Source organism: Oxyura jamaicensis, chromosome 4 (genome assembly GCF_011077185.1).
Source record: "Oxyura jamaicensis isolate SHBP4307 breed ruddy duck chromosome 4, BPBGC_Ojam_1.0, whole genome shotgun sequence".
In the NCBI taxonomy this organism is placed as follows: Eukaryota; Metazoa; Chordata; class Aves; order Anseriformes; family Anatidae; genus Oxyura; species Oxyura jamaicensis.
This window is the reverse complement of record NC_048896.1, coordinates 26,714,667-26,741,576: the sequence shown is the minus strand read 5'-3', so window position 1 is coordinate 26,741,576 and position 26,910 is coordinate 26,714,667. Positions and strand designations below refer to the sequence as shown.

Here is a 26,910-nt window from a genome sequence, read left to right as displayed (position 1 = left end):
CAGTTGCTGACTCTCAATAACACATGGAGGTAAACCTAAGAAGAATCAGTGATGACCAGATTTTCTGTAGCCTCTTGCTTGGTAGGAAACTGATCTGTGCAAATCATAGCTAAACTCATGCTGCAAAAATTAATTTGTTTCCATTTTTATAGTCGTAAGTGCCAGACACCTAGAACTTTCTTTATTTGCAACATTAGCAAGGTAGCCAAACATTTTAAATGAGGAATTAACACTTCAAATGCAAGCAATTCAATTATAATCAGTCTTCTCACATTCTGGGAGGAGGACTAGTTGAAAGAATATTTTAGCATAGTAGTTTGCCAAAAGGCACACTTTAACAGAGATAGAAAGCTGTAAGTAAACACTGCAGAATAATTATTCAAGTTTCTTCAATCTATTCTTTTTTGCTTTGGAATTATTTTTCCCATCACAGTAATGGGACTACTTTTGCAATGTTTTATTAATAAAACAAAACAATTTGCATGTTCTTGGCAGTTCTTTTGCGTCATGGGGCTTTAATAGCATACGTGGATTCAATTTAGACCAGAGTGTTAATGTAGTCATCTGGAAGTCCATGATTTTGAGATTTAAACAGAAGTATGTACTGGGGAGGGATTAAAAAAAAATGATTTATATAAGGTATAGAAAAAGCCTTTTTGTTTGTTTGTTATAAACCACTTTATGAATGAGGAAAATGAGCTTTAGAGGATTGATACAAGTCTTATGTAACCACTAAGGGGAATGAGAAACACAGAAAGTAAGAGAAAACACAGATGAAGCCTTAGGTTAGGTGAATAAAGTACAAGTTCCAGTCATTTTAATATTACATAGTATATGAGAGCAAGAGAAACTTCAACTGAATAGTGAAGATTACAGCATAACATCACATTCTTGTCTGTTGATGAAAGATATAAAAGACCACTGAAAATCACCTCTATCTTTACATCACTATTTAAATGCTTCAGAACAGTCAGGTAGATCCCAGTGCCTGCCTCTGAAGCAGTAAAGTAACTAGCTAACACCTCACTGTATGTGATCTAGCTGTATGAGACCTAGCAGGAGAACAAGGCTTCCTCCATCATTGTAGTTTATATAAATTATTTTCAAAGGGCAATCTCAAACTCAAGAGTGTTCACTGGGATGTTTACATGCTGCTGCATTGCAAATACTCATATTAAACAATTTCATGCAGGATGTTACTTACTGTTCCGCACAGAAAGCCAAACAGTGCGTTCTTACAGCCTACACTACCTTAAGTTACAATGGCTAACAATGTTTTTGCCTTCTGTAATGGGAGATCGTGTTGATGAAAAAATTGCTCAAGAATACTTGAGGGGAAAAAATAGCAATTCAGAGATTAAGTTACTTAAAACAGTAATTTAAAATATTTTTTCTTTCTTAGACAGTTCCAGTGTTGGGTACACTGGAGTGCTTGTAAATAATTGCCAGCTTCATGGGAAAGAGTCTTTTATTTCTATTTTAGCAGACAGTGACCAGGTTATTATTATAAACCTCTTAGTTTCAAAACACACAAGCTTAATTGACTTCTAAAATAATCACGTTTTAATTTGCTTAAACTGGAAGGGTCCCATAACATGAAAATTACTAGGATAAAATCTCAATTAGATGAAGCAGCACAGTATTTTTGTTCCAATAAATTAATTATTTAACAGACACTGGCACATACTTTCTCAATAGTTTCTGATTTTTTTCTGTTCTCTAGATGTTTGGCAATATCTTTTTAGGGAAAAATGAATTCCTATTTACTGGAATAAAAGCATCACAAGATGGAGTAACAAGCCTGAGTTACTGAGGCCAGTTACCTATAGGATAGCATAGAATGTTATCAGAGACAACTATAAGTTTGCCCAAGGAGACATTGACGTGTTTATGAGGACAGCTAAGGAATATTTATAGTACAAGACTAAAGTTTGTTTTCAGAGTGAATTGAAATCCTGCAACACTTGCATTTTGCACAAACCAAGTTTTTTTTTTTTTTTTTTTTTAAAACAGACACCATACCACTCACTTTGAAGACATGATAAATGATCTATACTAATAATTATTTTTTTTTTTTACAGTCTTGATAATTATATTTTCTGCTGAGCATGAAAAAGAAATTTGGTACACTTAATGTATTACTTTTAATGTCAGTCTGATGACTGATGTACTGAGAACAGCAAAGTAAGTCATTTGAGACTCATTATTGTCTTAAATTGTAAATATTTAAGCTAATGCACATCCACAATAATGGGATACTGTTATATACTTTGTTAAAAGGCCAAGGTCTTGTCTCTTTCCCATGTGGAAAATGTCACTTCATACTGTGCACTTGAATTTATAGAAGCAGTAACTCAAATGAGCCAATGTTTCAATTACAGGGCTTCGTAAGAGTATCAAAGTACTTTTTTCTTCTCTCAGTTATCGAGGCTTCAGTCTCAATGGATCTGTGACTTGCTCTACATTGCACTTCCTCTCCTCACATTACATCCTTCAAAGTCAAAGTTCTGTGTGAGCAAAGTATTTCTAGGTCATAGAAATAACTGGGATAAAGCACATGTGGTATAGGACAGTTTTACTTGACATAATCGGTCCAAGTCTGGCAAGCTAACAGTATCTGTTCAAAATGAAATCTATTCACTTACATACCCAGAGTTGATAAGGTGACCTGGACCTAATCAGTCTTTATGTCAGTCCCTTCCATCACAGGAAAAAACATCATCATCATATACTAGCAGATACTGTATGTGACTCCTAACCTTTGCATTCTCCTCCAGGATCATACTCTAACCACCATCATTATCTTCCTCCTTATCTTTAAGGTTCCCTGTATGGAAGGACTCCCCTAAGTCCTTCCCTCCCTCTGTTCTCTAATAGACTTCCAATCTGTTCTATAGAAATAACGTATTAGTGTCTTCTCAGTATGTCAGGGCTGTATCTACTGTGTTTTTTCAAGATTTGCCCTTCCACCCCCATCCCACCTGCTGTTTTTGTTGAGTGACTTCAAAAATAAAGGGAAAAGACACATGATCGAAAGGGAAGAAAGTGACAATTACTTTATATGGATTTTCAGTCTCGTGGTAGTCATCACATATGGTACACATTTGTCAGCAGTCATTCTTTTATGTTAGGAAATTCACCACTTCAGCTGAAAATGTGGTCTTATGTTCATGTCTTTTACCTCATCGTCACCTACATGCGTTTCTCATCTCAAGATGAATCTCTCTTTTGTTTCAGAACTGTGACTTAAAAGTATGCAGAATAATAAATAAAGAACATGATGTTATCTCCAGTATATGAAGTAATGCACTTCAATACAAGTTTCCAGCACCTCTCACACTTTTCTATTTGACAGATCACCCATCCTAAAGGTTTTTCTAAGTTTCCTAAGAAAATTTATTGTCTTATCCATACTGAATTGTCTTCTATACATATTTTTGAATGAAATATGTAGAAAACGCTATGTGCTGTCTTTTAAATCAGGAAGAAATATGGGAAGAAAGTCTGAAGGGTTCTTGCTCTTTTTTGATAATGTCAAATTCTTTCAATTTGTTCACATGGAAATAAGAAGTCCTTTTGTCATTTCTCTAAAGATTTTGATTTTTAATCAAAAGTTGAGTCCACTGCTTTCATTTTGGATAACTGAAAAGATTCCACTGGGTGCTAGTTCTGTACAGCATCGTTAATAAAACATCCTTCTGGAAAGCATTTTAAAGCTTCTACTAAACGGTCATGCTTATATACAGGCAAGAACATAAACCAATGATGGCTTCACCTGGACGAAGTTAAAGTCGCATTGCTTGATTTCTTTAGTACACCAGTTACACATCTCACTGCAGTTGCTCAGTTGCAGAGACACCTGAAATTGTTATTATTTCTCTTCTACAGCAAAATAAGGAAGTCTCTCTTAATTACTGAAAAAAATAATAATTAAGTTGTCTCACCTGGAAATGTCCCCATTCTGGAATGTAGTATATAGTTAAAATCAGATGGCTATTATTGTGTAACTTCAACTATTAATTATTTTGGCTTCATGTAATTGAAGTAAAAAGAAATCTGTCCTGTCCATGTTCATTAAAGCATCCCAGGAAGACACTTGCATCCTTGCTTCAGATACTGACTCATAAAGAAATGTGTATGTGCCTTTCATCTGACCTCTGCCATTTTCCCAGATTTGAACAAAACAACTATATGCCTTTGTGCCTCAGCTCAGTTAGTCCTTAATGCCCCATGCCAGTGTAAGGAAAGCACTGCTGGTATCCCAAATAGTCATAGTTTGTTGATCTGAATACGGTAGCATCTGCCTTCTTGGAAAAACAAACAAACAAGCAAGCAAACAGACAACAAAAAAAAACAGTTTTCTAGTTGTGGTATGTGCATCCAGGAAATACTACAGTAAGATAGACTAAAGAAGAACAGATCCCATATATCTTTGAAGGTCAAAGATTATACACAGGAGAGTAAGATCAAGTGCTGCATGGCCAATTTCCTCCATTTTAATTTGCATGATTCTAGTTAATACTAAGAAATTTTCAATGAAGCTGCGAAGAATTATTATTTTAAAGAAGACTACAATCTAGCTAAATTAAATAATATTTACAGAGTTTCTTCAAGATTTGGGTTTATTTCAGTCAAAAATTCAGGGAAAAAAATCACTGTGATGACTTGAAACAAACACATTCATTAAGCCTAAGCATAACAAAACTAACCGAGATCCAAAATGACTATTAACATACCTTTTTTTCCTTTTCCAGCAAAGTCTGCTTAATTTGAGTTTGATTTTTTTTTTAACCAACTGTTAGATTAAGAAAGAAATCACGTAATTATCCTGATATCCTCTGTAGACTGTATAAATTTATAATAGACTATGTAAATAATGAATTAAAATGATTAAATAAAGATTAACTGCCTATTATAATTTCTTTCCTTCATCTGAACCCTACTTTAAAACAACTGTTTCAGATCAAAACATTATGCTCATTCTTTTCATTTCATTCATGCAGTAGGGACAATGAGATATAATTAGAGAACTGTGACCATTTTTAAACCTTACAAATCTGAGCTACAATTTTGTAATGAAATAATTTATTTTCTTTAGCTTTACACTGTTGTTCCTTTGTTGCACTTTTCAGGCTCAGTTTATTTTTTGTTCCCTTAATTTGACTGTCAGGAAGTCTCCATTCATCTCCTATCGCACCATACCAACTGTGGTGGTTTCCCTGTAAACAACTGTCTGTCCTATACATTTGCATACTCCTGAAGTTCTATATAAATACATGTGACATTTATGACGTACACTAATGCAAAGATGATGGATACAAAATAACCTGTAAAATTATCTACTTTTGGTTGAGATACTTTCACAAGAGCATACCGAATACATGTTAAAACCATTCCTCTTAAGTACCAGCACTTCTTCTGTGTATAGGAGTGAAAGGAAAGGGCACGTTCAGACAGCCACACCACTTAATATATTTTCCAATACTAAACAATCTTAATCTCAAAATCAGCTAGAATTTGACCTTTACTATACATGCTGCATGGCAATTCTGAAGTCTTTCTTGCCTAGTGGTGAATTTTTCATGTTTGCATCAGCCTTCTTCTTGGCAAACAGCATACCATCTAATTTTGCCCTGGTAACATGCCTCTTAATACCTCAAAGTTATATATCAAGCCTTATCTTAATACTGATGCAAGTCTCCTGCCGTCTTATATGCATTTTTGTCTTTCCTCAACCCCTTTCACTCTCTCCATCTACTACAGTCCTTAGTCTTTTACTAGCTCTCATCTCCAACTCTTCTTTTCCCAGTATTAACTCACTTCTACATTGGTATATCTTCTTTGTCAAGCCTTTGTTTTTATTTATTAGTTCAGAATGCTTATCTAACAACTGTATTGTTTTCTCCACCAGCCAGTCTCTCCTTTTGCCTTGTCCTTAATAGCATGAGTTTCTATGGATTGCTCTTCTGCTCTGGAATTGTGTCCCTTGAATAGCTTTGTTCAGGTAATGTCCACAAACCTTAAAATCTACTCTTTGCCATGGTAAGTTAGTTTTAAAGTTCTATGGAACTTACTAAACATTTTTGCAATGAAGTCTAGACATTTTCACTGAATAAATGACAATAAAATATAAACAATATTGCAAGTCCACTTAGGATTTGTGATTATAAAGCAAGTTTTCATGAAAAAATAGCTTTTCATCATTTCCATGATGAGTCTGCATCAAATGAAAAACGAGTGGGAACCTAAGGCAGGACTGTGGTTGTTTTACCCAGCTGGGCAGCTGAACTCTACTACAACTTTTGTCTCACTCCCCCTCCTCAGAGGGAACAGAAGAAAATACAATGGAAAAGTCTCAAGAGTTGAGATAAGGATGGGGAGATCACTCAACAATTATTATCATGGGCAAAGCAGAATCAGCACATTTATTACCTATTACTAACAAGTTACAGTAGTGAGGAACTAAAAACAAACTAAAAATGCCTTCCCGCTATCCACCCTTTTCCACTCCTCTCCCCAGGCAGTGCAGAGGAATGGGGGCTGCGATCAGTCCCTAACACCTTTTCTCCACTGCTCCTTCATGGTCCCTCTCTGCCTCTGCTCCACACGGGGTCCCTCCCACGGGATGCCGTCCTTCCCAAACTGAGCCTGGGGTGGCTTCCCACAGGCAGCAGCTCTTCAAGAACTGTTCCCACATGGCTCCATACCACGGCATTCCTCCATCACGAGCAAACTGCTCCAGCACGGGTCCCCCACGGGCGGCAGCTCCCCCCAGGCCCCCTGCTCCTGCATGGGCTCCTCTCCATGGGCTGCAGCTCCGGCCCAGGGCCTGCTCCTCGGGGGGGCTCTCCACGGGCTGCAGCCTCCTCCAGGCCACATCCACCTGCTCCACCAGGGGCTCCTCCACAGACTTCAGGGGAACTTCTGCTCTGGCGCCTGGAACACCTCCTTCCCCCCTTCTGAGCTAACTTTGGTGTCTGCAGGGATGTTTCTCTCTTCTCCCTCTCTCAGCTCCTGTTGTGCCACAGTTCCCCCCTGCCCTGTTTAAATCTTCTCTCACAGAAGATTTAAGATGCTTTCATGCTTGGCTCTGGTCAGCGGCAGGTCCCTTTTGGAGCCCTCTGAAACTGGCCCTTATTTGACATGGGGCAGCTTCTGGATTCTTCTCACAGATGCCACCTCTGCAGTCACCCACTACCAAAATCTTGACATGTAAACCTAATACAAAGAGTCAGTTTATCAGCAGGTGTAACTGTGACCATGGAAATTATGCACCAGCTGTAAACAATTAAACCATCCCAATATGTATGTCTAATATATGTCACATGAACTACCATTTAGCCTGAAAATATTCTCCCTCTAGTTTGACTAGATGGTCTGAAACTGTCTTTCACTGTTTCTTCACTCTTTCTTTTCCTTAAATTTAAAGATGGAGAGGCAAGAGAATTGCTTTTTAAGTTCAACAAAGCAAAGTTCTTCACTTCCTTCACCCTCCTGGATCCTATCATTGCTAAATCTCTGGCATTTGTGTCTAATTAAACCTTGACTAAATTAATCTTGCTGTGCCCAGAAGCCTGTTCCTATGACTAAGAGCAGGTAATCACCTTCACCATCAAATCATTGGGACCTCTAGAGAAACCCAGAGTAGGAATTGCTGCCCACCCATATTTCACAAATATACAACTCCTGATTTCTACTCAGCCTAAATAACAAACCTGAAATTAATTAGGTGTAATCTGAACTATAAGGGGTGTTTTGAATCCTAAATCATAATTTCCTTTCATTGTTGATGTTCTAGCTAATGATCCTGATGAGAACTAGACAAAAATTTGTTCTACCTGACATTCCAAATCTGAGGTCTTTAAGGTATGGTATGTTGCTTATGCTTTAGTGTAGTAACTCAGGATAGTAGAGTCACAGGAGGGGAAGTTCAAACTAATTTATGTCCTTTTCCCATTTATTAGACTACTGAATGTCTGTTGAGATGTAGACATGAAACATCCCCCATGCCTTCCCCACTTACACCTAAGGTGTTTCAGTGTATAAATCTCCATTTATTAATATATCTAAGTCACTTTAAGGAAAAGATTTATTTCCCTCTATTTCCAGAAAGCAAGAACTTTAAAATATAATAGTATTTAAATAACATGAGTGATTCCAATGCTCTTAATTTTGTTGAACAACGCTTTCCTTTGCCAGTAGCAAGCGTTGCTGTTTGTATAAAAAAAATACTACCCAGCATCAGAAAGGATGACAGATTTTGGACCTGAGTTTTAATAAAAATCCAAAGTTTAAAAATATAAGAATGTTATATTGCCTTTAGGAATGCTATTGTAATAAAATGGTAACAAAGCATTCCATATACGTTGGTTAAATATCAGCAGTTGAATACATACAGGATTTTTGCATTTGCACGGAGCTGTAATGAATTTTTGAACCCTTGTTGCTGAGAAATCACAGATATTTATTTCCCTCAGCGGGACCAGTTCTTTGAAAGCAGAGGGAAGCTGTGCTCTGTAAGCCTGGATGTAAAGTTACAACCAGAGGTGAAACAGAATTTTATCAGTGAGAAGTGCAAGAGGAATAGGTTCCATATAGGAAGTTAAATGCAGCTTAAACTATATGCTTCATTTTTTTCAAGTTCTAGTTTAAAAGTGTTTATGTAAGGTGAAACTGTCCAGATAGCTGTGTCTCCTTCATCAGTTCTTGGCTTTTTATTTTTTTAAACTTGCAGAAGGGCTAAATGATAGTTCTCAATAGTTACTTGCATAACATACCTTAACGAGATTGAAGAATCATTATTAGCCAGGCAGAGAATTATAACTGGAAACTGGTACACCTTAATTGAAAAAGTCACTTAGACTCATATTACAGAGTACATTCCTTGATAAGGACATAATAAGGTCTCGTATCATTTTCTGAGTGCTCTGCAATGATCCTCAAGAGCTCTGTTGAAGAGTATGTATCATTTTCATAGGAGCAGAGACAGCCACATTTGTGAACATAAATATGTCATGATAACAACAGAAGGAAAACAACAGCAAAAAAAACACCAAACCAACTAAATGAGGAAAAAAAAAAAAAAAAAAGGATAGTCTAGTATCAGCTATGTCAAAACAGAGAACAAGCAAGTTTTAATAAATATTCAGGAAGGTGCATCTTTCAAATACATTCTTTCCTCTCCTGAAAATTATTGTTTTCAAACTCGGTGACCATCCATATGTGAAGTCCCATAAGTTTAAAACTCAGCAGGTTTAACATTCTTTCTGATTATGCTGGAAAAATTTTAAATCCTCCATTTTTATGCAAGTACCTAAAGAGAAGGATGAAAAACTTTCAGAAAAGGGAGGTGCCTTGCCACTCTCAAGAGACAGAGCTGAAAATCCGTGTATTCCTTACACATTTCAAATTTTCATTGGTAAAAGACTATAAAAGTTTTTTTCATTTACAAAAATAAAATAAAATTCATTCTCTTACGTTGCATATTGTCCTTGCATGCAGAAAGTGGGGATAAAAGAAAGAAATGCATGCAGAACAGGGGACAAACAACTCAACGTGTAGAATTATTATTCTTGCAATTAATGCCACTACATTTTCCTACTTTCCAGTACTTAACTTTTTATAAATGTATTTAAGAGGATGCAGGACATTAAACCTTTTAACAAGGAAATCCACCCAGGACCCCCTTTAAATTAAGAGCTTTATATTCTTAAAATTAACTACATTATATTTAAGTCTCCTTCCCTCAAGAAATCCTGTGCCTAACAAGCCAAAGACTACTATAATGACAGTTACAAAATAAAATAAAATAAAAAAATTGCTAGATCTTCTCTTTGTACGTGAAAACCTTCCTGAAGAGCTAGTTTAGTTATTTTACTGTGAAGTTACAGCTGCAAATACAGTTATCATGCCACTCAGATGGATGGTAGCAAATATGCCAAGTACCATGAATATAACCTTGCCCTGGGTGTATTCCAGTGTTTACAAAGCAAAGAGAACAAGCATTACTGTTATTGTCTGCAATATCTCTTTACAGACCTTGTCTGACCATTAGTGCCTCTACAGCCTGGGGCGGGCCACTTGCCCCATCTTTCTGGAGTTATTGTAAATGACAGAGAACCAAAGGAAAGAAGATACATGCTGAAACTGTCATGTCTTAGCAGGCTGGTTTGGAAGTCTACAGTGACCAGCATGGTACCACCAGCAACACCAATGCCAGCTTGCTGGTGGTACTCATTTGCAGTGTTATTCTCTTTACTGATCAATTATGAGCATATAGAGCATGCTCCTAGCAGAGGGTGATCTTAAACTTTGTGTACATGAGGACAGGGAGGAGCAGGAACACTGAACTGGACCTATTAGCGCAATCACTTTAAAGGTTACTTGTTAGTTCTGAAAGGATCGTTTGGCTGTTCTTACCCTTTTAACAGTGCTGCAGTGGCAAGGCATTTATGGCCAGGATCCTGGGGAGCTCTGATATTCTTAAGATTGTTCAGGCTTGTATTCTTTACTGATGGCAATTGTAACAAATTACCAAGTTAATTAATCTCACTACCATCAGTGAGATTCATTTGCCTGTCATTATTTCAGGGACCCTACTCATTTTCTACTGTTGCAGATGAAGTTGTGCTTGTGCCCCAGTCAGGCCAGCGACAAAACACCGTTATATGCTAAGTGGTTAAATGAGAGCAACAGAGCGAGTACTTGGAAGGCTGAAGGCAAGATGGCACTAACTCCCAGTTTGAACACAATGGCTCAAAACAGTATTTATAGCTCTCACTGGCTACCTATTGTTAATTCAGCTAAAAGTGGATGTTTTCAGAAGACACGTATCCTACACACTGATGATTTCCTTTACTTGTTTGTCCAATTGGAATTCAGAAGAATTTGCAATATCAGACCAGCTGCAAGAGAAGCGGGCACCGTGTGTGCACATATTCCGACAACAAGGTTCGTATCTTGTATCTACCTCTAGCCTTATGCATTAAAATGGGATATACTATATCTTCTTGGTACAAGAGTTTAAGGCCACACTTATTCTAAATTTCTGGGCTGATGTAAAATATTTGCAGAGCATGTTGTGTCTGTGTAGCTTAACGGGCTTCAGACAAGTACAGATGACTGTTTAGTGAGCATTACATCAGAATTATTGTAAAAATTAACTTCTACAGGTATTTTAATATTCTCCCAAAACTTCATAAAAAACTTATAGTTCGTCACTTCTTTTATGCTAAGGACAGACAGATAATAAAAGCAAAACCAGGCCCTTATGTTAAAATATGGTGGGAAAAGGAATTTTTAGAAAGACCAGATTGAGATCAATAATCATAGAATCATTAAGGTTGGAAAAGACCTCCAAGATCATCTGGTTCAACTGTCCCCCAACCACCAATATCACCCACCAAACCATGTCCCTAAGCGACACGTCCAACCTTTCCTTGAACACCCCCAGGGATGATGATGCCACAGACTTCCCTGGGAAACCCATTCCAATACCTAACCAAATAATAGTACTGTCTGGTGGTAAGTGCCATTTAAGATGAACGTTCAAAAAAAAAAATAAATCACATACTGAGAACAGCTTCAGGCAGCTTTAGTGCCAGCAACTGGCAACTCCAATCTGATGACAACAGTTTGTCTTCCCTACTCCCACTTTTTCTTTCACATGTGCAACTAGAATGTGGAAGAATGACTTCCCTCTGCTTGCATCCTGCAGGCAGTGGTGTCCTAGAGTTCACACTCTGCTATGTACAGCAAGGCAACCAGAGAGCCTCATGTGGATCAAGATCTTAGAACAGTGGTATGAATCACTCCAGGGCTCTGCACCCCAACCATCTATTGCCCGGTAGATATTTCCAACTTTCACTGTTGTCAAGGTAGTGACTAAAACTCACAGACACTCCTGCGACTGGGTGCCATTGCATTTCAAGAGTACACCCTCAGTTTTGGCACAGTAGAAGTCATCTTAAAATCCCATGTGACAGAAATAACATTTGCAGTCTAGCATTGTCTGCAAGAAAGACGAGACAGCAAGATGATGAAATGGAACTCCATCCTGCTAACAGAGAATTGGTTGGAAAGTCTGTAAGATTCTGCCACAGAGTGGAAGAAATATCTCCAAAAGTGCCTCTGAAGCCACACTGTACTGATGTTAACCAGACAAAAAACACATGTCTTTGAGACTCTTCTTGAAATAAACAGATGTTTTTTTTTCTTTTTTTTTTCTTTTTTTTTTTTTATGCTAGGTGTGTCACAAACCCAGATATGAGGCCAAATGCACAGTAAGTTTAGTGCTGCTATGTGGAGGATTGACAAACAGAAAATAAGATTTTTCAGAATCACGTTTACCTTTTTTTTTTTTTTTTTTTAAATTGAAACATTATTTTCTAAAACTTTCTTACCAGAGGGAAAAAACTAATTTGGATAAATTTCTGTGCTGTGAAGAGAAAACCCTATAGAGACATCTACAACATTGTTTAAGGAAATAAACTGAAATAGAACTACTTAAATGCAAAAACAAGTAGTGGAAGAGGGTAGTTGGCCCCTCAGAGTGATAAAAAGTGACAAAAAGACAAGATATGACATTTTCTTACTAAGTTCAATTACAGGTGACCGCATTATAAATAATACTTTATTTAAATGTATGTATATATAATAAATTTATATACTTGTATTTTATATACTTTTAAAATATATACTTTTTTATATAATCTAAAGTATATATTTTATATTTATATACTTATATTTTAAGTATCAAATTTTGGACTACCTTGAAATGAATGTCACAGTCCTCATGGTACACAGCAGTATGTCATGAACAATGTGTGTATAAGGTCAAAAATTCACATCTTATACATTTAGCTTGCCACTGAAGAGAAAAGTGTTTCACTTTCTCATGTGTTGACAAAGTAGAACTGATCTCCATGGAGAGATCATTTTTTCCAAGTTCTTCTTTCTATGAATCTTGTAGGAAGAGGAGTTAATCTGAACAAAAAGCGTTGTGTAGAAGTGCACACACATTTGATATCAAACACTGAGAATCCTATAGCAGTTTTCATTAGAACAGCTTAGGAGAAAGGTTTCAGTGTTTTCATTTTAATTTACGTTAAAGGTATTTTAGAACATTTGATCATGATTATTCTTTTCCAGAATTATTACTTTTATAACAAGTCCAAAGCTTAAACCCCTTTTTGGGAACACTAATTATTTTATCTGAAAAAACCTGAAAAACAGATAGTTACTACAGAATTACTATGCTAGTATTGATATACTCGTAATTAAACACCTAAGTAAAAACTTGGAATAGTTTGGGTCTTTACCTTGAAACCTATGGTTGATATCCTTTAGGAAGTGTTTGCAGCATAACGGCAATGAAAGCACTGATCATAAAGCTAAGTTTCTAAACCAATTGTCACCTTTCACATCTACTATGTAAGTATCAAAACTTAAAAGAATTTCTGGAGAAAACATAATCCCATTCTCACCATTAATAACAGTGTAGTAAAATGACAGCTGGAGTATTTCAGTCTCTTAAGAAGCAGAAAAGTCACTGTTTTTGAGCAAAAAAAGAGAATAAAATTTCAGGCTGAGATGGGGAGACTTCAGCAGCTCTAAATGCCCTGGTGTGGTGGGGGAAAGACATCAGGACACCACGCTGCAGATTTAGTGTTAATAATTGTAACAGCAGACCGTGACAAACGTAAGGATATCCTCACACAGTATTACTGCATTCTTCACATATACAATAGAATTCACTAATTAGCATTCAGAAAAAAGTCACGCCCTTCTAATTGGAACTCCTGCCAGAGAGCAGATTCATCACAGTGTATTGGCATGGCCCTAAACAATAGATAAACTGTACACCTGCCTATGAAAGACTTTAATTACAACCCCACTCCATTATTTACCCAAAGGGGAAGAAAAGCCTGGTGATCTGATCCAAGAGGAAGGAACAGGGTTTGATGTAATGGATCTGTCATTAGTTTTTCTGACACAGAGTGCTGAAAGTAAAGTGACTTACAAAATGAATATCACCTGCTCTTTTTTTTTTTTTTTTTTTAAATCAAAAGTGTTGAGTAAGGAGCCTTACATTAGTACAGGCTAGGTACAGAAACTTCTGGCTATTTAGCGATCTAGCCTCTCCAGTGGATTCAACCCCAGCACCATGGGGGAAACCGGTTGTGCTAGCAACCCCTGTAAATTATTTCCCTTTCCTGGGCCACCAAACCCTGCTCTAGGTCAGCACTATGTTTGCATCTTAGCTGCACCAGCTCCAAATCCTCCCCAGGAGTACGGGGGAGGAACTGTTTGCAGTCAGCTGATCAATGCTTATTTTTCGTCTTAACTGGATTCTGGTTCTGGTAAGGGTAACAGTGGTTCCCTTGCATGAAGGACTAGTCATTTGTAGCCTAATTCAGGAAATTGGACACCAAGTTGTTATTCTTCTATAGCCAGGAAGGGCTTGATGCTATTGATGCTCTATCATACAGTGCACTGTGTTGCGGGAGTAGAATAGTCTTTTCTCTTTCCAAAACATACATTTATATATTACACAGGCTCTGTGTTTTACAGTCCTACTTATATACGTGATCTGTGTGTGCATATATACATATATGTATATATATATGAATGTTTGGTAAAAAGTAAAAACAGTTTCTGGAGCAGTGTCCAGAACTCCTCACCTCCCATCTGAGCTTTTTTACCACTACACAGAAGACCCTTAATTTCCTCCTCTGGAAGGGCTTCCCATGCAGTTTTGCAGCAGATATACAGCCCAAACACGTATTAGCTCTCTACATTTTTTTCCTTTCAGGCCGCTATGACTGTTTTGTATCTGGCTATGAAACAAAACATTTTTCACTTCCTGGTCTCTATACCTGTACTTTCCAGACAGTGATGTAAACAGCAGTTAGATATTATATTTTCTTAGTACATAATAAGAAATGTATTTCTAATTCTGTGTCTGAACTATCCCTCAATATCTTATTTTTTCCTACCAAGAAAAAGAGCTAAACTAACAATTTGCTCATGTATTTTTTGATTCCAGAACATGCTATTGCCTTTCTGTTTACCAAATATTCGTAAATAGACTGTAGTAAAGGCATTGATAACAATAACAAACCAGAAAGCAAACAGCTTTGGCAGCAAGTAGCAACATATGCAAATACAGAAAAGTTCACAGAATAGTTATCAAATTGTAAAGTGAGCAACTAGTCCTTTATTCTGGTAACTGCAGCTTTCCCTCTCAGGGAAAAGCTTCCTTTGAGCATATTATTTATTGAGCTTCAAACATTACCTGGGGACTTCAGGCATGTAACTAACATTCAACAAGATGCCAATAAAAAAAAATAATAACAAAACAACAAATAACAAAACAGCCTCACATCTCCACTAGAGTAAACAAACAATCCCAGGATATATATATATATATTTTTTAAGAAGATTGGGATTCAGTTGTCAGGTAGGAGAATTGCACGATTGCTGAGGACCCTGTTTTTCTAAATAAAAGGGCCTGAAATCCAAGAGATCACTTTCTAAAGGCTTAAAACTTTGAAAGATTATTTTCTTTTTTGACTCTCCACTTGAAGTTTGTCCAGGGAACTTGAGCAGAATCACAGCTCTGCAGAACTAAGGAGAAAAGAAAGGTTGGAGCAGCCCTCATAGTGACACTTTCCCTCAAGGCCCTGTGTGCTTCCACTTAGAAATGTGATCAGGAGATCTATAAATAAGTACAGGAGATCTGAAATAAGTACAGTTCCTCTTCGGTACTTTTCACAGGTTCCAGCAGAAGGTTGGAGGAACCTCTGATAGACTAAAAGGCCATAGTTACCACACATGGAAGAAGTATCTAACAGCTATATAAACAGAAAGATTTATCAAAAGGGTGAGAAAAACCACTGACTTTGAAGGCTATTCCTCATCAACCTTCTATGATAGTTAGCATACACTTCTCAAAATAAGTCTTTGAGGCTAGGTTGCATGAAAACTTCTAGTAGTACTCTTTGGATACTCATCTCTGTAGTAGCATATCACAACAAAAATGTAAAAACATCCTGCAGACTTTCTTGTTATACCAATTAAATAGAAATGAAAAATATTAGTCTTTGGCGCTTGACAAAATGTGATTTTCCTAACAGTGACCTTCATCGAATTATTTTCTGTCTACAAAGGCAACATGATAACTTGGCTTGAAAATGCAAAGGAAGATATCCTATTCATTCTCAATTAGGAGTAACGTATTACTCTTTTACTAACCCTAAAGCAAACTATTAGTTCAAATTTGATTAATAAATTTTAGAAATTTTATAACAGGCTACTTCGAAATGAATTTATCTATGAAAAGAAATGTTAATTTGCAGTCCTTCTCTGAAAAATGAGAACATGAAAATGACAGCTTTCCACGCTTTCACAAGCAGTCAGTCTCAGATCACCTGACTTCATGTCACACAAAAAGTTGGTATCTTTTACTCTGATTTGTCCTACAGGATTGACACAGATGGAATCATCTGTATGTTGTTTTTATACCCAACTGAAAGAATAGTCACTAAGTACTAATCAATTACACTTTGCAAATGTATTGTGAAGAGGGTTTAAATTAATTTGCAGAACTCCATTTAAAGCGATCAAATGGCAGCTAGAAAGATAAAACCATAATTGTACCCTAACTGTTTACAGACCTGGTGGTTAGGTTGCAAATTGAATAATTTCTAAATTAACTGTAACTATTTAATAGAAATGGACATAACTGACTAAAATAACTATTAGCTAATAGCTAATTAAATCAATAGTCAGATGCATCTAGAATTGATATCTTACTCTCAAACAAACCAATGGTAATTATACTTTAACTACATGCCTGTTTTCTAAATAAAACTTTCCTTTACCAGCATTATCAACACTTGGGTGCTGAATGAAACAGACTTAAAATGTAGTTCTTCTATAGCCATTGATCTTGAAAGCTACTGCAAAGTCCCAGTTCTAATATGAACTATAATAAAAAAAGCAGCAGCCAATAATGTACAGTCAATCGTACCTCATGGTTTTGGGTTTGCTAGTGGACCACAAAAACTTTGCATCAGACATGGAACAAACAGAAGAGTCAAGAAGCCAAAGTTAAATTTTGTCAAATCCCATGAAGCTTCCTCTAAAGTGGTGTTTTTATATTTTTTAAAAACCCTTCTCTTCTTATCCCTCTTCAAGAGAATGAGACAGGTGATTTATTATTAAAAAAAAAAAAAAAAAGTTGGAAATGATTGAAAGAAGTGTTTCGAACATACATGACACAACCATACAGAGGTTTTTCACCTCAGGCACAGACCAACAAAACATAATTTTGCAGGTGCATTCTTAGGGTTTACGTGCCTTGGCAAGGTCACCTTTTATGATCAGTGATAATTAGAATTTTGCAAGTGCTCAGTCTATAGAAGTATTCAGAACAGTACAGGCTTGAATCTTGGCACACCTTTTGCTACTAAGTTTCTTGCGAAAACCAGACCAGCTTTCATACGTTGCCTTCCTCCCAGCTGCATTTAACTGTTATCATTGACCTGATTTAAGGAAGCAAAGGCTAGACAACAATTTTGTACAAAATTATGCCTCCAGCCAATAAACTGAGCATACTGGAGACCACAGGCGTAACAAGAGGGCTGGCTATATTTTCCATCCATGTCTTGACCCTCAGGTGCATTCACACTGTGTTGTGATATAACCTTCCAGACTTTGTCTCTAATTACTCTAAACTCAGCAGATCAGGGAGGGGAGCATGCCTTCTTACAGCAGGTCCCACATGTTCATGCTTAAGTGCCAAGAGTACTTCAAATCTACAGGAGAGAGAGACATGGGGTTCAGAGGCAGCTTTGTCTGCCAATGAGACAGGTTGTACAGCAGCAGCCAAGACCACTTGTGATACTGAACATGATACAGAAAGAGACTGCTGCCTGCAAGCATTCTGAAAGGAAGAACAAAAGCTTGAGGAAAACACTTAATTACCAGATTGAGACTCTACCTCATATTTTGCTTTCCTCATGGGTAATATGCATGTCTAACATATTACATTATTCTCAGACCTGATGATGTCCATCTAGCACAAATTCATCTCTATAGCTTTACTCTAGTTAGCCTAAGCAATAAGGCAGCATTCAGCCACATTGCACAGAACTCAGGATGAGACAAAAAACTTACCCGGGAAACATCCTGCTGTGATTAACCTACTTCTGGGACCTGACCTAATCAAGTGATATTTACTGAAATATGTTTAGTGACCTGGAATCATTACTTGGCCTGTAATATTAACTTAGCTTTGAAGTGCTGCTGGCTTTTATGTTTATAAAGTGAGGAATGTGTCTGATAACTTGACCACTGTTCTATCTGCACATAGCATACAGTTATGTTTCTTGAGAGAAAGTACAAGATGCTGACATTTATAAATGGTTATAAAAGTTAAGGGAGAGAGTTAGTAAGGTAACACTAGAAAGTTTATAATCACTATATAGAAATAGTACACAGGGCTGTAATTCCTACAATGATGACTTATTTTGTTGCTCTGATTTGCGGTACTTGAGTCAGACCAAACATTCTGCTTTAATAACAATGTCTTACTCACCAGATGGTTAAATCAAGGTTTCCCAATAATCCACAGCATAGCAAGCAAGCAGGAATTGTTACAGTTGCATGGTATCCTAAGCCCTTTTAGTAACAGAATTGCCCATAAAGAGAAGTTACAGTACCTTCACCATGCTAAAATAGCCTAAAGACTGTGAGGTTCCCCAAAGAGCTTAGGGTTTGCTTTGCCTCCTACTCTCCAAAGTTTTATCATGCTGTTCCCTAAAAGGCAGGGTAAACTTCTGTTCTAAGAAGTTTTTGGTTTGGTTCTGTTGTTCGTTTTTATTATTTTTTTCTTTAGTGACTGGAATAAAACTGACAGTGTGTAATACAAACAGGCTAGAACAGTGTTTCGTACTTTTCTTGAAGCCCCAAATTAACTCCGCTGCTCCAAGCAGCAGAGGCACAAACACAACACACCCACATTAAGCCCTGTGTATAACCTGGTAATCAAACTTGACTTGAAAAAGCTTTTTACATCTGCTGATATAGCATGTCTCATTGCAGGTGATCACAAAGAAAAGCTTTCCGATATTATAGTAGCACCTGCAGTAAGAAATTACCCTGAAATTATGACTCACCTTCACAGTTCCATTCATAGAATAGATAGCACTTACTTCCCAAGCACAGGACTTGGAGAAAAGCACATGCAGCTGAGCTTCACTACACAGCCTGCAGTCAGCAGAGGGCAGTGGAAAGTGTTTTATTAGAAACTTCATTTCTAGATGTAGTGCTGCTGCTATCCTCTGCATTTAGAAACATTTTACAATGTTTTGTCTGGATTTCCCATTATTTTATAATAAACTGGGTAGAAAAAATCCACATTTTAAGTGTTGTCTTAGGCCTTCAGGCTTTTAGAGGGTATCATTCTCCACTCAACCCCTTGTTTTAAAGTCTGTGTCATAATCATAAATATTCTGGATAATATGCCTGCTCGGATGTTTATTTCACCACATACTAAATCATTTCATGTTAAGATACACACCTTTAAATATAAAACAATTCACGGCTCCTCAGCTACTCATAGCAAGCAATTTCCCAATTTGACACAGTCAAAGCATTTTGACATACAGCAGTGGAGAGTACTAGTTCAGATAGGCCAAGTCTCATCATCAGCACAGGCACTGCTTTAAGTAGATCCACTTGAACTGAAGTTTCATTCCAGCTACAGAATCACAGAATCACAGAATTTCTAGGTTGGAAGAGACCTCAAGATCATCGAGTCCAACCTCTGACCTAACACTAACAGTCCCCACTAAACCATATCCCTAAGCTCTACATCTAAACGTCTTTTGAAGACTTCCAGGGATGGTGACTCCACCACCTCCCTGGGCAGCCTGTTCCAATGCCTCACAACCCTTTCAGTAAAGAAGCTCTTCCTAACATCTGACCTAAAACTCCCCTGGCGCAACTTTAGCCCATTCCCCCTCGTCCTGTCACCAGGCACGTGGGAGAACAGACCAACCCCCACCTCGCTACAGCCTCCCTTCAGGTACCTGTAGAGAGCGATAAGGTCAGCCCTGAGCCTCCTTTTCTCCAGGCTGAACAAGCCCAGCTCCCTCAGCCGCTCCTCATCAGACTTGTTCTCCAGGCCCCTCACCAGCTTCGTCGCCCTTCTCTGGACCCGCTCAAGCACCTCCATGTCCTTCTTGTAGCGAGGGGCCCAAAACTGAACACAGTACTCGAGGTGCGGCCTCACCAGAGCCGAGTACAGGGGGACGATCACCTCCCTAGCCCTGCTGGCCACACTGTTTCTTATACAGATCAGGATGCAGTTGGCCTTCTTGGCCACCTGAGCACACTGCTGGCTCATATTCAGCTGACTATCAACCATCACTCCCAGGTCCTTCTCTGCCTGGCAGCTCTCCAACCACACATCTCCCAGCCTGTAGCTCTGCTTGGGGTTATTGCGCCCCAGGTGCAGGACCCGGCACTTGGCCTTGTTAAACTTCATGCAGTTGACCTGAGCCCATTGGTCCAGCCTATCCAGATCCTCCTGCAGAGCCTTCCTACCCTCGAGCTATAAGAGCAACTGCTAATTAATATAGATCAGTTCATCATACTGGGAAACACCAGACCGTTATTTCATGTTATTTGGCCAAATTAGCCAGCTGCATTTAGTAACTTCATTTTTAAAGAGGACTATTCAAATAATAGAGCAGTAGCATTTCCTAATCCATGATTCTCTTCTCTATTGCATGACGTCAGTGTGCAACAACCTAGAAACCATTTTTCTTCAAGTTTCCTGATATTATCTCATATTGAGAGATCATTGGATAGTAGTTACTAGATTTATTCATTTTTAATCAGATGAATGGCTAAAAAGAGGGAAAACAACATCTTTGCAGCATCCAAATCGCACACTAACCCCATTTTTAAGAAACATCCTTTCATCACTAAAATGTTATTTTAACGACACTTTGAGAAAAAACAGAACATTGCTACATACTTGTTAGAAGACACCTATTTCAACTTAAAAAACCATAATATTTTTTTAAAAAGTTGGGAGGAACTTGCATAGCTATATGGTTTGTTTAGACTGTTAAAGGCTGCAGGAAAGAGTACTTCAACTTTTTCCTATATGCTAAGCCCAAAATACTCACTGAGAATTAGCTGTATTCCATGCTCATGGAGTTTCCATAACCATTCACAACAGCACAAAATATTTCACATATAAGATAAAAAAATCAAAGTTTTATAAAATTATTTTTCTCTCTCTAGTTTTAATTTAAAAACTTTTTCATTATTATTTTTTTAATTTTTATTCTTACTAGGTCCTGACACATTGCAGATGTAATATTTTCTCAATTTCTAAGTATCCTTAGGGTCTTCACATATCTGAATAACAAAAAAATACCGCTCAACATGTCTTCTTTATATTTTAGGTAAGGGTGAGAAGTAAAAAAAAGCAGGTGTATATTTCCAAAAGGTTTTAGTCCCCCAATTTTCATGCCAGCAGCATTCAACATTGCCTTTTTAGAGAATTCTTAGGAGACTTTGCTTTGTAGGAACCTAGCTTTCTTTTCCACTGAGTAAAGGATAATCTCCTAATGCACAGAGTCTCTGCAAAATCATCCTACTTATCCCAAGAACAGAAGCAAAATTTAAGAGTTTAAATATGGCAACACATAAGTGCATCTCTATAAACTCTTGGGAGTTTCACAGAGCAACTACACAGCTCTCACTGGGAGTATTCATGTCTTTCTGGTTATGAATTACCTGCTGCAGCTAAGCTGTATGGCTCTGAAAGGCCTTGCATTATGGATTATGACAAGCCCAGGATATGACCTGTAGACAGCACTATGAGAATTCACTAGGGCTCAAGTTTCTGGATTTTTATTTTTTGCAACTCTTCCCGTTTCACAAGAAAAATATTGTGTATAAAACCAATCAGATCTAATGGTACCAGAAAGTGCCTGTACTGAGATAGCTAATAACAATCTGTTCGTTTGATCATTCAGAATAGGCTTTCATACACTTACCATTAAAATCCTAAAATATTAGGACTGTTGAAAGGCAAATTATTTTGTGAGTTATGGACTTATTTGGAACTGGCTTTTTCCTATGTTCTCAACTTGCCTCATCTTTATCCTTGAGAGGTGTCTGATTACCAGGCTAAGCCAACAGCTGTAGCTATTACTTTGGCAATGAACAAGATCTAGATTTAGATGCTCAACATACCAATACTTTGCATTTTACTGTCTGAGCCAGATTCCTAAAGAATTTTTCATATTCACGCTGCAATGATGAAGATAAATAGGGTTCCTCTTGTTCCACAGTCTTAGTAAGTGGAACAAGTAGTGTGTGCTAATGGAGTCTGTGCATGCGTGCACACTGTCCATTAAAACAAAAGGTTACAGCAGCACTGGGAATAGTTCTTTTTGCATGTAGCATTATCAAATCAGTTTTAAACTCTGGGGGAATGGATTTGTACCCAAGTATCTGCATCAGTAACTGGGGGTGAGGGAAGATTGTAAATAAAGCTCATTTTTCATTTCAACAAATCTATCATCACATTGAGACATAACAGCATGGAGTAGCTGTTTATTTATACACAAACACTTCACACTGAATTATATTATTAAGAAAGGAGGAGGTAAAACCACAAGTAGTCTTTAATAAAGTAGCAACTGCTAAATAAATGGAGGCAAGTAAGTAGCATGACATTAAATCTATAACATTGCGACTCAAAAAGCCAAAAAAACTTCTTTTTCAGACTAAATACGAAAGCTCTGCTGGACAGAAGCAGGCCATGCATGACCCAGACTTCTGCATAAAGTTTCACATAAAGAAAAAAAAAATAGAACAAATGAGCACGAAACAGTTTCCTCTATTTTTAAATATATTTAATTTATATATGTTATGAGCAAAATTATATTTAAATATTTTTGGTAGAATTCTATTTCTGCAACAAGTAATAAAGAGAATTAATTGTTTCCATGTCTCATATTCTCTAGAAGCCACCATTTACAGAGTATTTTTATTCCTCCACTGTGAAAGCTGTTTGTAGAGCTGAATTCTTTAATGTGGATCTAGAGGGTGGGAAGTAGTCCTTTACAAGGAATACTTTCCAGGCCTATGAGCAAAACACAAAGCTTTCTCAAACAAGCACTGATGACCCTGTAGCTCTGCTGCATTGCTCAGCAAAGGAAGTTGCACTGCCATTGTGGTGCTCTGAGAAGACAGAAATGGACTAACCCTTCCTAAGCAAATGTTAAGGGGTGAAGATTTTCACATCCCACAGGCCAAGTGGCATTTGATACAAGAACTATTTTAAACACCACACATACTTCCTGACAGAACACAGGTTTCACACTACTATCTCCCAACAGACACTTAATGGTGAAAATCACAGGTCCAGGTATCAACAAGCTGAAGCCTGACCTACTTATTCACAAATAAGATATTGCAAGATATATATGATATATACAAGATCAACCTTGCCATCTTTATTTGTGTGAAGCCCCTATCAATTTCTAAGATGGTTTCACCTGCTCAGGAATGAACAGGCCCTCTATTTGCCCACACAAGCATACAGGAAAGGAATCAGCTTTATCATGATCAGAAATAAATAGGCTCAGAATTAACAAGACATACAAGAACAATTCTTGTAAATGGTTCAACTCCAGATATGATTTATTGAGGAATCATTGACAGCAACAAGAAGATGGATGAAGGCAACGAAAACCGGTACACAAGGACAAGCCATAACTTCAGAGCAATTCAATTCAAACTCAGTCAATACCAAGAATCGTCTGTTCTCATACTGCTAACTTTCAGCTCTGGTATATTTCTCAGCTCTCAGTTCTTAGTCTAAAGAACTTGCAAACTCTTTTTCCCATTTACTTTTTACTTTTGTAAGTTCTACAATTTCTATTTTACTTTTTCCTTAGGGTTAAAAAGGTCTCACAAACATATCAGCTATCTTTCATCAAGATCCGCTTTATGGGTGCAGTGTTGAAAACATAGCAACACTTACCTGTCTTAGGAACGTGATATAGTCTTCTTCCTTGCTTTTCGGGTGCTTCTATTTCATCCTTATAGTTTCATCCATTGAAGATGCTCATAACCTATTGGCAGCTGCACACTCCATTCACAGTCTACTGTATTCTTCCTGGGGAATGCTCTCCACCTGCTTTCCCAGCACACAGACCTCTTCCATCTTTCTGCTAAAGAGGTATTCATCACTACTAGATGGAAGCTAAATTTCATGTATGGTCAATAATCTCAAAAGATTTTCCTATATTTTATGCACGTTGTAAACTTTTACATACTTTTTACATACTTATACTTTTATAAATAAAGCAATATCAGCCTAACCAGCATGGTATCTATAAAACCACTACCAGCCTAACCAGCATGGTATCTTCTAGAAACCATCAAACTTCAGGCACTCCTGATAGCTATATATGCAAGCACCTGAATGCTAATGGGAGATAATGGGATACTTAAGGAGGTATTCTTAAGGATAGAGAACACCACAGAAAGCCTAAAGTATATTAAGGCACCGAACATTCTTTAAATATTTTTTGTTGTTGTTAGTCTATACTATTATTGTAGAATTAGTGAATACAGTGAATTAGAGTTAATTAGAAATACAACTTTAATCCATGCAGACACACGTGAACAAAGTTTAATCTCTTATAGATAAAGAACAGTTCTCAAACTCACCCTATTGACATCTTAGAAAATTACCTTAGAAAACTATCACTCACTGTCTTTCTTGTCATTAGTCTTTCCAGTGTGCAAGCCTCTTCCTATTAGTCATAAAATGCAGTGGTGCAGGCTGAAGTTCATTGAAAAGATACAGGAAGAAGTAATACTAAGGAGGAAATGTAAGGAACAAAAAATTAAAGAGATTAGGTCACTGTGACCAAAATAAAATCTATAAAGCAACAGATGAATGATGAACTAGAACAGTAAAACTGCTATCTATCTCTGAAACCAGTGAAGTATTCATATTTGTTGGAGGGAAATAAACTTTGTTACCAAGGAAAAAGCACCTGTAACATCTTCCATAAGCCTGCAAAGGAACTTATCTGAAGAGCTTCCCAGGAGAGCTGTGCGGAGCAACTTGGGGAGAATGCTGACAGTGAGAACTTTAGTGAAATCAAGACATAATTGCATGCAAGACTAAACCAACACATGGCAGTCATCAGCAAAAGCCCGGCCAGCTCCCAGCTAGGAAAACATGCCTTATCCACAGGTTATAGAATAAACACAGATGCAGCAAAATGAGTCACCAGAGAAAAACAAAAAAATTAAACTGGAGGCAAACAAAGCTTTTTGCACATGCATGACAAATAAATAAATAAATAAATAAATTGAGCAAAACCAGTTTTATGTCTGTGCTGAAGTAGTTGTCTTGCATGTTATAAATAAGAAGTCTACAATAGGATGAAATAAAATGTCATATAACCTCAGATCCTAGAAAAATAATATCAAAAATCAAAATGACATCCAAATAAAAAGGAAAGTATATCCCAGATCTTTATTTCTTAGAAAACAAACAAAAAACAAACAAACAAAAAAATACAAACCACAATTGTCAGAAGTCAAAAAAAGTGTGAAAGGAAAAGTTACGTTGCACACAAAAAAAATAAATATTGATACTTTTGCTCATTTTTAAAAATGTTAGGTTCGTTTCACTGAGACTTATGTGCTTATGTTAATACATTCCACTTTCTATTTACATCAGGCTTAGAAGACATTATGATCTTTCAGTGCACTTCAGATGATAGACAGTAGCTTATTAACCCACAATAATTTGACTGTGGGTCTAGTATGCTTATTGTGTCCTTTCACACTAATAAATCTTACTTTTTTTTCAAATGGTTAAGCATGCCAAGTGTGACCTCAGTGTCCTGAGGCATACAAAAAATAAATGGTTTCTGAAGCATAAAAATACACCAGGAACACATAATATTAAAATACGCACACACACACAAGACAAACAAAAAACAACAAAACATCCAAATCATAATGATTATCTATCTATCTATCTATCTATCTATCTATCTATCTATCTATCTATCTATCTATCTATTTGAATAGCAGAACTGGTCATGAAATCAGATCCTTATTCCAGCTGGTGTTCTGCAAACACAGAGTGAAAAGCCAGGCCTGATTCCAGCAAGCATAGTTCAAATATTAATCATCTATCTTCTGAAACAAGTGTTAAAGAAAATGGATATTTTCATAAAGGCTCAAGTATGAGGATTGTTTCAGAAGAACGTAGCATGTTATGTGGGTGTTTCATGCAGTGTGGATCCTTACCCTATGTACTCTATCAAGGGAAGCGATAAGAGTATCTCTCTCGCAGTATAAGAGTCAACTGTTTACAACAAGACAACTCTACATAAATAAATGCTATCTGTGGGCAAAACAACTGTTTCAAAGTTAGGAGTTACAAATGGGTTGCCCTGCATTGCTCTATGACTTTAAGAGTTTTTCAGTCTTTTACTGGACAGCTTAACATCCATATACGATGATTCTTGCCTATGTAACAAGAAAAGGATTTGAATAAATATTTTGAAGAAGTGATTGCAGGTAAAGTGTTGGACACAACCAGATTTTCAGAAATATATGTAGGTATATGTATACTTGCATTTGTGTGCATTCATGGTTTCTGTTTCATATATTCAAAAGCTGCAGATGTTAGAAAGCTAAATTAAAGAAAAATACATTTTATAGAAATGGACTGAGGATCCTAACCCCAATACACTAGTTATTTGAAGTGATGTAGAAGGGATATAAAGCCCTTTGATGTGAAGGGTCTGGAACACAAGTCCTGTGAGGAGTGGCTGAGGG

The 26,910-nt window shown here is 37.1% G+C and overlaps 1 protein-coding gene across 1 annotated transcript in view; it reads right to left on the bottom strand.

Annotated features, from left to right (window-relative positions):
- The window catches only part of GRID2 (glutamate ionotropic receptor delta type subunit 2), a 783,779-nt gene extending 759,488 nt beyond the window's left edge, over positions 1 to 24,291 (bottom strand). The window contains exon 1 of the mRNA XM_035325267.1: positions 24,080 to 24,291. The gene's annotated coding sequence lies outside the window, so the exon portion shown is untranslated. The remainder of the gene's footprint in view (positions 1 to 24,079) is intronic.
- Positions 24,292 to 26,910: the final 2,619 nt, after the last annotated feature.